Here is a 10,000-nt window from a genome sequence, read left to right as displayed (position 1 = left end):
CGCGCCCGTCCGCTTCCGTCCCCTGACGGAGGTGCAAAATTTACACAGTTTAATGGCGGAGAATAATCGCAATAAAAGTCGACTGTTACCTGCCAGTTAGTGTCCTAGCCGAGACACTGCAGACTCTGTCCCCGGTAGAGAGAGAGAGAGAAAGGCCAAAAATGGCACCGGGAACGCTAAGGGGCCCGCGTGATGGTTAAAGTAATTGGACCCAAGAGGAAAACAGCTCACATTCGTCGCAGTGACCCTCGGTGGGGCTTTCATCAACAAGCGGTTTGATGGCTGTTCGTTTGAGTCGTTGTCATGGTAGCGGGGTAACGGAGAAAAAAAAATCGGGATCGGACCCTCGTTGATAGCCATTCCGGTGATCTAACCTCACTTTGGGCAAATTGAGGGGTTTTAACCTTTTCGGTTGATGAGAAAGAGAGATTTTCACATTCCGAGCCACATTCCATTGTCTTTCTCCTTGGGCCAGTTTTTTTTTTGGTTGAATCGGCAATTTGGCGGACGGGAAACAATTTATTTGTCCTCTTTCCTTTGCTTGGGACCCCGGGAGGTGTGTGTGTGTGTGTTTGTGCACACATGTCATACGGCGTCCATCTTTAATCTGGTTTATCCATCGCGCCGTTACCATCAACCCTGTCGAGGGAGAGAGAGAGAGATAGCCAAAGAAGAGCTGGCTGCCTGATGGCACGGGATGGTGGTCGTAAAATGGAAGATTCAGTTCTCACTGGTTCTGCTCTTTGCTACTGCCTGTGACAGCGAATTGTCGTCACCGCAACCGCGGGACTGACCACTACTGTATCGAAATGAATGGGGAGGGAGGCAAAAAAAAATCGGAGCTGGAGAAGACAACTTTTGTGCGAGCGTCATTCGGCCGGACACCGGAATCCACCGTACTCGTGCGCCAGTATTTGAATTAGATTCCGTCTTTTTTTTCCGTTTGAATGAAACTTTATCGCGTCCTGGAGGCGTGGAAGGGAAGGGGGGCAGAGATGTGAGGCCAGCACCGCAATCAAACACTTTTCAAATGCTTCGGTCACTGTCATGGTCAGAGGCAGCCCCCCTCTGACCCCTCTCCCCTCTCCAGTGCAGTGCAGTGGTCCGTTCGATTGTGCGCTACCAGCAATTATGGCTGCTATTGAAGGCCACCGCCCATCTGGTCTGTCTGGACCATGTCGGTCGATCCTCGGTGCCTTGCGTCCTGGCGTCTGCCACTGACAGCTCCAGTCAATCATTGCTGGCTGGATTACCGCTGGTTACTCCTGCTGATCCGCCGGACCCGTCCGTCTGACCCTTCTGGCGTCCTCTCGCGGGCGTGCGGGCTCTCCCGCGGGAGTCCCCCAGCGCACCGAACCGAACGACACAGACTGACGTCAATGGTGTGGTCGTTGGGTACGCGGGCGCGCGCGCACACATCATCGGATTGTGTCGTTATGCAAAGATCGTAAAACCTTTTATGCCGGTGGTCGGTGGTCGGTGGATCGGTTGCTTGCTGCTGGCTGGAATGTGGACGCTTTTGTGGACGCGAAATACCAACACACAGCATCATGTGCACACACACACACACACACACATCCACTGCAAACTGCTTAAAGATCTAGCGTCTACTGTTCGTGTCGATAAGGCAATCAGAAGAAACCTTAAAGTTTGATAAATTGGTCGATAAATTGCCGGGCTTTCTTTGCGTGCGCGGCTCTCAACACCATGGAAACGCCAATGGCCGTGGCATGGCATGGCGTGCTATGCGTGAGAGTTTTCCGACGTTTTTTTTCACCGCTCCCTCTCTTCACACCAGTTGGAGTGCTCGGTCCATAATTGGACGAATAAACGCTTGCTGTGATTCGCTTCGATAGCAAAAACGATCCATTCACCGTTGGCACGGATGCCCCGGAAGCGCCCGGCATGTTATAAAGAAATAGAAATTATTGTTTGACGACCACTAGCGTGGGGAGAGTGGGGGAGAAAATTACCTGTGCCAGACTGAAAGCATAATGCGGTCTTTGCATAAAGTTCGGTCTTTAGTCAGACGCCGTTTTACCAGCATTTTAATTCCTGCATGTGTCTGCCACTGACACACAGACGATCACACACACACACACACACACACGTACAAGCACGCAATCAAGCACAACGCGTTGTTATGCAACCGATTGGCCGGTTGGTAGCCGGTGCCTGCCGGGGACTTTCCAAAACACAAAGGCTCCCTCTCTCTCTGTGCAGACAGTAGACACTCCTCCATGGCCACAATGGAAACAACGGAATCGCGTGACTGGGAAGTAAGTTCGATGACGAGACAGGAAAAAGGAAATGGAAAATCCGCAACGAAACAAAAAAAAACCCACACACACACAGGGCGCCCGGAAGATGGGGAGGGAGAGATAGTTTTTCCGCAGTGTGTGTGTGGGTGTGTGTCTCGGTCAACGGCTCCAGCAGGGGTACACGAGTCGAGCTGAAGTCCCGGTCAAAGCGGTTCGGAGCGATTTCCGGTGGCTAATGACTTGTTGAATAATATTATCATCAAACAGTTTATTCCACCGAGCATCGGATCATTAAGGTGGGATAGAGGAGACGGCGCGAGGAGGGGAGTGGGGAGTTGGAGGGTTGACCCTTCCTCACTCCCTCCTCAAATACTCCCTTTTCTCTCGGCCTCACGAAATGTCATGTCGGTAAATTACATGCAAATTAAATGCCGCACGTTCGGTTGCTCGCCGGACATCGGGAGACCGGCGACCGGAAGGACTAGACTGCGCCAGGGAGTCAGCATGCAGTCAATCAGACTGACCACTTCCCTTCTTCCCTCCCTCCCTCCCTCCAGCCCCTCGATGCGGTGAATCCACTCGCCACAAACCACGTGTGTCCTTAACTTCTCGCACGTGTGTGTGTGAGTGTATGTGTACCGTGAAAGGCTGGTTTTCGGCTTTCGGCGCAACGGAGATTAATGTTTGAGTGACTGCCGGGTGAAGGATCGTGTTGACCAACTCCACGCACTCCCCAAAAGAATGCGTGTGTTGCTTAAGAAAACGGATCTGGCATCCCAGGAAAAGGACCAGAAACGTCTTTTCAACGTCTGACAGCACACCGCTCATCCTGATGAAGATGTATTGGCCGGTACTCGGTCGGTACCGGTCGGTGTCGGGACGATTGGTTGGCGGCCACCGACGTTACTTCTGCCGCAGCGCTGCGCTCTCACGATTTTCCGGGTTTTCCGGCAACGATTTGTTCGTCCTTTTACTTTTTTCTTTTTCCTTTTCTTTTTGAGGTCACCCTCATCGTCGCCCTCATTTCTGGGTTCTCGTTTCCGGGTCACAATCTGTTTTACTCGCACGCCCCGCACGCCGGGGAACCGCTTCATTAGACAGGCCCTGCCATAAACAATGAATGTCGCATGGACGGCAAAGTGTGCACGACGAGGTGCAGTTGGGATAAGCGGAGGTAAATTAAAAAGTGAGGCCAAAGCAGGGATTATGCGAGGAGATTTGTTTTCTGCTCTCTTTCTCTCTCTCCCTCTCTTTCTGCTCTCTGTTTCGGGGAACGGTGTCGTCGACGTACTTGGCACACGCCGCCATCTGTACCGTCAGCGCTTGGAGCACCGTAACTTGGGAAGTTAATGAAAAGTTATGGCTCGGTCGGTGAGAAGCAACTGGACTGGTCAGCTCTTGGTCTCGACTCCATCCTAATTACCCCACATAAATTATGGAAAAGGTCAAATTGAATTATGGACCGGGAAAATATGATTCCTTCCTGGCCGCCCCGGGATGATGCGCGTGGAGATGCAAACCCATGCCAGCGGCCCATTGGCCGGCAACCCGGGAATCGAAATCTAATAGAGACCCTGCGAGACAGTATCGTAAATCGAACGTTACACAATGCTCTCATCTTGTCCTAATCATCAACCCCCATCGCATCTCCCTCGTTTCCCACTAACTCGCGTAACCTCCTAATTGCAATTGGCCAATTTGTTGCTACCGCCGTTGACCGGTGGCCGGTCGTTTCACGCCCGGATACACCAAATTTCGATGGCTTTCGGGGACCTCAGATGTATCCGCAGATGGTAAGAGGGGTAGAGCTTACGTGATAATTATCATGTATAATTGCTTGCTAAAACCTGAACCTTTCCCGATGCCGTGGCCATAGGCAATTATGGTACCATCGGTTCGCTCGGTCGCATAACTCATGTTCCATTAATTAATGTTCCGTCGCAGGACAGATGACCCGATGCCAATATAAGCGGTCTCTATCTCACTCTCTTCATGTCTGTGTGTCTATGTCCGTGTGTGTGTGTGGCTGTGCAGCAAAGTATTACAAGGTCGTTATGATTGTATGTGTGTTACCATTATTAGTATTACCGTCGTCGACTGATACGTTGATCCCGGGATCTGGGAACCGGGAACCGGGGGCCGCCCCTTCCCTTCCAGCTGCTGAATTCGTGCACGAATTTCCCTCCTCACGTTCAACACAGACGGTGTTTTCGGTTTGTGGTTTGGCACGAGTTCAATAATGAATGAACTTGGCAAAACGCCGCTGTCGGCGGCAATCGACGACGGGCGTCTCCATTCTCCATGCTTTTGTGAACTTTTTAGACCGAAGTATCGATTGTGTCTCGCGGATAGGAATAGTCGGAGTTGGAGAAGCTTCAACAGCTGGTCTCGGTCTCGCGGCCACATTGTGCAACAGGTGCCGATAGTCGAAACCACTCCTACCCCTCACCGTTACCCCTCCGTGGCATGCGCACTGTTGCAAAAACGGTATCCTCCTCGCACGCGCTATTCAACTTTTGTGCTGCATCGTGCGGTAGTTGCAGGCCGCTTGCGATGAACAATCATTATGGCATTTAGTTTCGGGACGAGACAGGCGGTCCTGTGTACCGGGACACAGTCTAACCTTCTTCTGCCAGGTTGGCATTTACAAAAACCGACTAAATTATCTTCCATACGTGATGTGTGTGTGTGTGCTGCTGATGTGGCTTTGTTAATGCTGGCTACAGCAGCAGCAGCAGCAGTAGCAGCTTTTGCATAACGCAAGCTCGGTTGTGCATTGTTTGAACCAAAGTGCAAGATGGAGTCCTAGGCGAGCATGTCAGCCTTACCGGTGAAAGGGAATAAAATCGCCATTGTGCACTTTCTGAGCCTCAGAGGAGCTTACATTGTGCGAATGTGTTGTGGCGACTAGCAACGCCAGGCCCAGGTGGTGGTATGAGACCGCTTCGGAGAATTGCCTTACCAAAGCCCTACTGGAAGGAGACAATCAGCGATGCATGACATCAGCATCAGGACCATGAGCAGCAGCAGCACCACGAGCAGCAGTAAGATGCTTTTCTGCTTTTCCCAGTTTCCCGGTAAAGCGTTGCTTTTCTTTTTTCCTCACAAAAATCGTGAAAAGGTATTCTTGCGACCCGACTTTTCCACCTCAGTGACGTCAATTAAGGACGGCACACAATAGTTAATTTCTGAGCAACGAAAAGGTTACCTCCTGTCCTCCGACCCGTTGTCCAACCCGTCTCCCGATGGTTGAAGCGGTTTTCCGGTTGAATAATAATGAAGGAAAAAAGGCGCAAAGGGGGGAAAAAATAGGGAAAAAAAGAACACTCACATTTCCACGGAACCCTGGTGGAGCGCTCGGGCTGGAGTCTTGAGTGGAAGCAACAAGCCACCTGAAGGCGTACGCTACAGTAGGTCAATGCACAGCATTCAAGAGCCGCTCGACACTCCGCTGGGAAATAGTTATTTTCATTCGTATCTCGATTCTGTTCACCTTCCATTCCCGTGCCCGTCTTTTTGTGAGTCGATTCTGGTCCCGTCCCGGACAGGTTGCGACACTTCCCTTTCCCGAGAGACCCTTTGAAGCAGGCGGACAACTGGATTGCCAGTTGCCAACCCTACGACTGTGGTCAAAGCACTCGTAGGTAAATATCCGGTTTCGTGTCTGACGTCGGGGTTATCCGATTTGTTGTAGTAGTTTTTTTTTTGTGTTGTGTTGTGGCTCCTGGCTGATAACGCAACTCTCAGGTTTGGGGCCGTATCTAGCGGGAGAAGATAAGGGTATCCCCGAATGAGGTTATCTCGCCTCACTGCCCAAGATTGAGTGGTGACAGTTTGGCCGGACCCGTCATGGAGCTTTGGCACTGGTACGCGGGAAAAATGTGTTCATAAATATTCAACAAAGCAGGTAAGCGTGCGGGTGAGCGAACGCGTCTGCCGTACGATTGGATTACGCGCATCCGTATGTAAATCGCAGCTGAAGGTACAATTCCAGCTGTGATGACGAGGACGACAACGACAACGACATCGATGATGATGATGATGATGATGGTGCGACACTAGAGCCGCAGCATGATTTGCATGGACTTGTTGAGCTGATTTACGTTCGATACGATTGGGTCACCGACGAGAGCGAGAGCGCGAGAGAGTGAGAGAGAGCACCATTTTCATTATTCATTCTCCGAGGCCGAGACACATTTGCATATGTACGCAATGTACAATGGTGTAACTGCTGCTATGCACTTTAGGGATCGCAAGGTTTGTCTTTGATCATCGCGCGAAACAGGCGAACATCTTGTTGCTTTGAAGAGCGCTCAAAGACGCGCAGTACGCGAGACTTGGAGGTGGAAACGAAAACAAACAAACACAACAACAAAAAACACCCCCCAACATTACCTGATACGAGGAGGAAAAGCAAATATTTTCCATTCCTCTTTCGACCGTTTGGGCCGAGATTGTTTGTTCAAATATTGAAATCTGCGCCGAGAGGAGAGCTTTATTCGGAATTATTCAGCGCCGTTCGCACCTTAAGCGCCAACATCGCAGCACCCGCGTGTCGGTGCAACGATCTACTGAAACCCAAAATCACTCGACACTAACGATAACCCTCCCTTTGGGGGCTACCCGGTATAATCGGTAAGAAGAACCAGTCATCATAAATATGAAACGATTGCGATTTGCGGGTGGTGCATGGAATTCCCGCGGTTAAGCTTCTAACGATTTCACAAACCACCGAACTCCTGGGCGTTGCAGCAATGTTCAGACGCTTGACTGCATTGTCATTCTCTCGCTTCGTTTCTTCAGTTTCTGAATTTGGTAGACTGAACTGAAGATCTAGTCGAGTGAGTCAACGACGATTGGAGCCGATCGTGAGGACCATTGCGCGGAGGATTACGCTCTAGAGTGGAGTCATCCGTCTGCCAGACCGTCGTAGCGGCGAGTTGGTTTAGTAAGGGACTACGAAGGAGCACGTACAAGCGAATGAGAAAGAGGGAACAGGGACCAGAGCCCTCAGACTGGCTCGTGTTGTGAGAATACAATGAGTCGCCTGTTAGAGCTGATGGTGACTGTCAATTTACGACTCCATGAAATATGACCCGACAGGGACATGCTCGACACGACGTCGCGATGGTCCTCGTGTCCTTCGGGGCCTTCATGAAGATCAGTGAACCAAGGATGGCCATCCAGTGGCTCTTAGGCAGGCAGGATGGACATTACTTAACAAAAAAAGCAAGTAAGTCTTTAGCAACTCAATGAGGGTTGTTGTTAGAATATCTATTAGGTTCATTTGTCTTTTATCTTCTACTTCAACTGTTGATTGCGATCGGTACTGATCGGTGTTGCCTAAGAGTTACTGGAGCGGATAAATACATTACTCTCGTTGGAAAACAAAACTTCCATCGTGCTTCTCATTTACATTCCCACCACAAACGCTGTGGTCGGGAACGAACTGGCTTCCTTCGCACACTCGCTCGCTCGATAAATAGATAATTTTTGGCCAAACCACCTCGTGGCGCACCATTCAGCGAGCCCAACCCAACCCAAAAAGGGGCGGTTGATGAATGTCTTCAAGTCGTTATCCGTGCGACGGGCTCCAGTCGGCCGGCGGTTTCTGGCTGGACACCGACCGGTGACACACCCACGGATGGTAAAAGCAAGCGGCAAGTAGCTTGATTTATGTAACGACTACACCATCGACAAGCCACGATCTCGAGAGCTTTAAAGGTACATTAATGGCACGCTCTCCACGGTCCGAGGAAAAGTCACACCGAAAACGAGTGTCTCGTTCATTGGTGATAGTTTCCTCCCCCTCCGTTTGCTGCATGACGCCAGATAGGACACGAGAATCCGTGTAGTCGAACGTATGCAGGTCACGTTTGATGTTGTGTTGTGCACGGGGCACGGTGCCGTGATAGGTGTCTTAACTCGAGGCAGTTTCGTTGGTGTACTTGTCGTTACGCGTTCAGTTTGATCCTTCAATACGTACCAGGTTATCAGACCCAAACGCGGCTTAACTGACAGTCTATTTGCTTTCGATGCTTATTAGTTTCCAGATTCGCTAAATTGTAGTTTAATGAAGCTGCACGTTATCACCATGAAGACATGACTTCATGGTGGAGCACTAATGAAGCACCTCAGGTTCTCTGAACCGTGTTCCCTGGAACACATGAACCACAACCAATTTCATGCACCATCATCTACGGCAAATAGGAACCGAAATCAATCACGTTGATTGTGGATGTCAGTTTTCGTCTCACGGAGCAGCGCTTGATTGCAGTAGTTGAGTAATATACCCCTTTGATAATCTGTTTGTCAGATTCAAACAGTGCACAGGAAGCAAGCTCTTAGTGCCTATAACACTCACCTTTACCAAAAAGCAGGGAGGGAGGGGGAATTCACGTTTTCCATCAATTTCTCCCACCCGAAAAGGGAGACAAAAACACTTGAATGAACCACTTGCCGGCACGCGGTTCCATGCATTGGAAATGAAAGATGAAAGGAGTCAGTGAGGAGGTTGAGAAGAAAATTAAATTATCTTCCAATGCCGACAACCGACCGGCACACAGGCGGAGCACGAAGACGAAGCAGAAGATCACCGTGAGTCATTGGTTTTTCTTTACATTTTCCCCCTTCGAAAGCCGGAATCGGTGTGCTGCCAAAAATAGGCAAATGGCTTGTCGGCGGCTGGTGGCGGATTAGCGAAATCGATTCGACGGCGTGAGAGCGAATAGATAAGAGAGCTGCTACTGCTGCTCCTTGAGTTACTCGCCATGACATGACGACCTTTCCTTAACCCATCTCGCTTGAAGCTACTAACGAGAAAACTGCTTTGCATTACGTGATGGAAAAGGAGGATGAAGTGCGGTGAATGAGGTAGACCAAAGAAGGATTCCAAAAATAGCTTTCATGAAGCCCATCCGCACCCTTCAGCGGCCGGCAGTGGATGCAGCCGGCACACAACGACTTTGCACGATGTCCATGACGTGGAGCTAAGTATTGATTTATTAGCTTTCGGACGTAAAGCTGCAGCTTGGCTGTGCTGGCCATGGACCAAGGAGAGCAAGTTAATCTTTCGTTTCGCCGATTTGTTCTCCGGAGTTGGGTCACGAACTCATCGTGCTGGAAAGTTATGAACATGTGGATCAGAAAGTGTATGTGAAGATGCATGAAGATGGATCCTATGCTCCCCCCGGTGATGAATGGATAATCTCTGAAGCATTATGCCGTACACCGTTGCCGAAGGATTGAATCGATGCGATATTATGTTGCTGGTGCAATGTTTATCAGTCCGCATTCCGGCTCACTGACGATGAGCACTGTTGCCATTGTAAGCTGCCCCCTCCTTAAACCGACAGTTGAAGATGGGTTTTGTAACATCCGTGTAATGCTCGATGAGTTGACAACGTCATCAAAAATTTAACATCATCGTCATTGCGGATGACTTGCGATCGGAATCGCCGCTTTTTCCATTCGATCCGATTGCATTGTTCGCGATATTCTTCGCTTTCTCCCTCTATTTTTTAATCTTTTTTCCACTTTCTGCCTTCCTGTGTCATCGATGTTCGGGAGATTGAAGTAGCGTGAAGCGACGCTCCAATCCGCCAGCACGGTTCGGAATTGGCTGCATCCAAAACCTTGGGTGCGATTGGTCGCTCGGTGGAGTGTGGACGAACCTGTGCAAGCAATCAATCACAATTGAGAAAGATAAATCGATTCGTGCGCTCAAGTGACGTTTGACT

General features: G+C 50.1%; 1 protein-coding gene across 7 annotated transcripts in view; it reads left to right on the top strand.

Moving 5' to 3' along the window:
* The window catches only part of LOC125956845 (diacylglycerol kinase 1), a 62,113-nt gene that overhangs the window by 18,052 nt on the left and 34,061 nt on the right, over positions 1-10,000 (top strand). The gene's annotated exons all lie outside the window — the stretch shown is intronic.

Source organism: Anopheles darlingi, chromosome 3, assembly GCF_943734745.1.
Source record: "Anopheles darlingi chromosome 3, idAnoDarlMG_H_01, whole genome shotgun sequence".
Lineage (NCBI taxonomy): Eukaryota > Metazoa > Arthropoda > Insecta > Diptera > Culicidae > Anopheles > Anopheles darlingi.
This window is presented reverse-complemented; position numbering and strand designations above follow the sequence as displayed.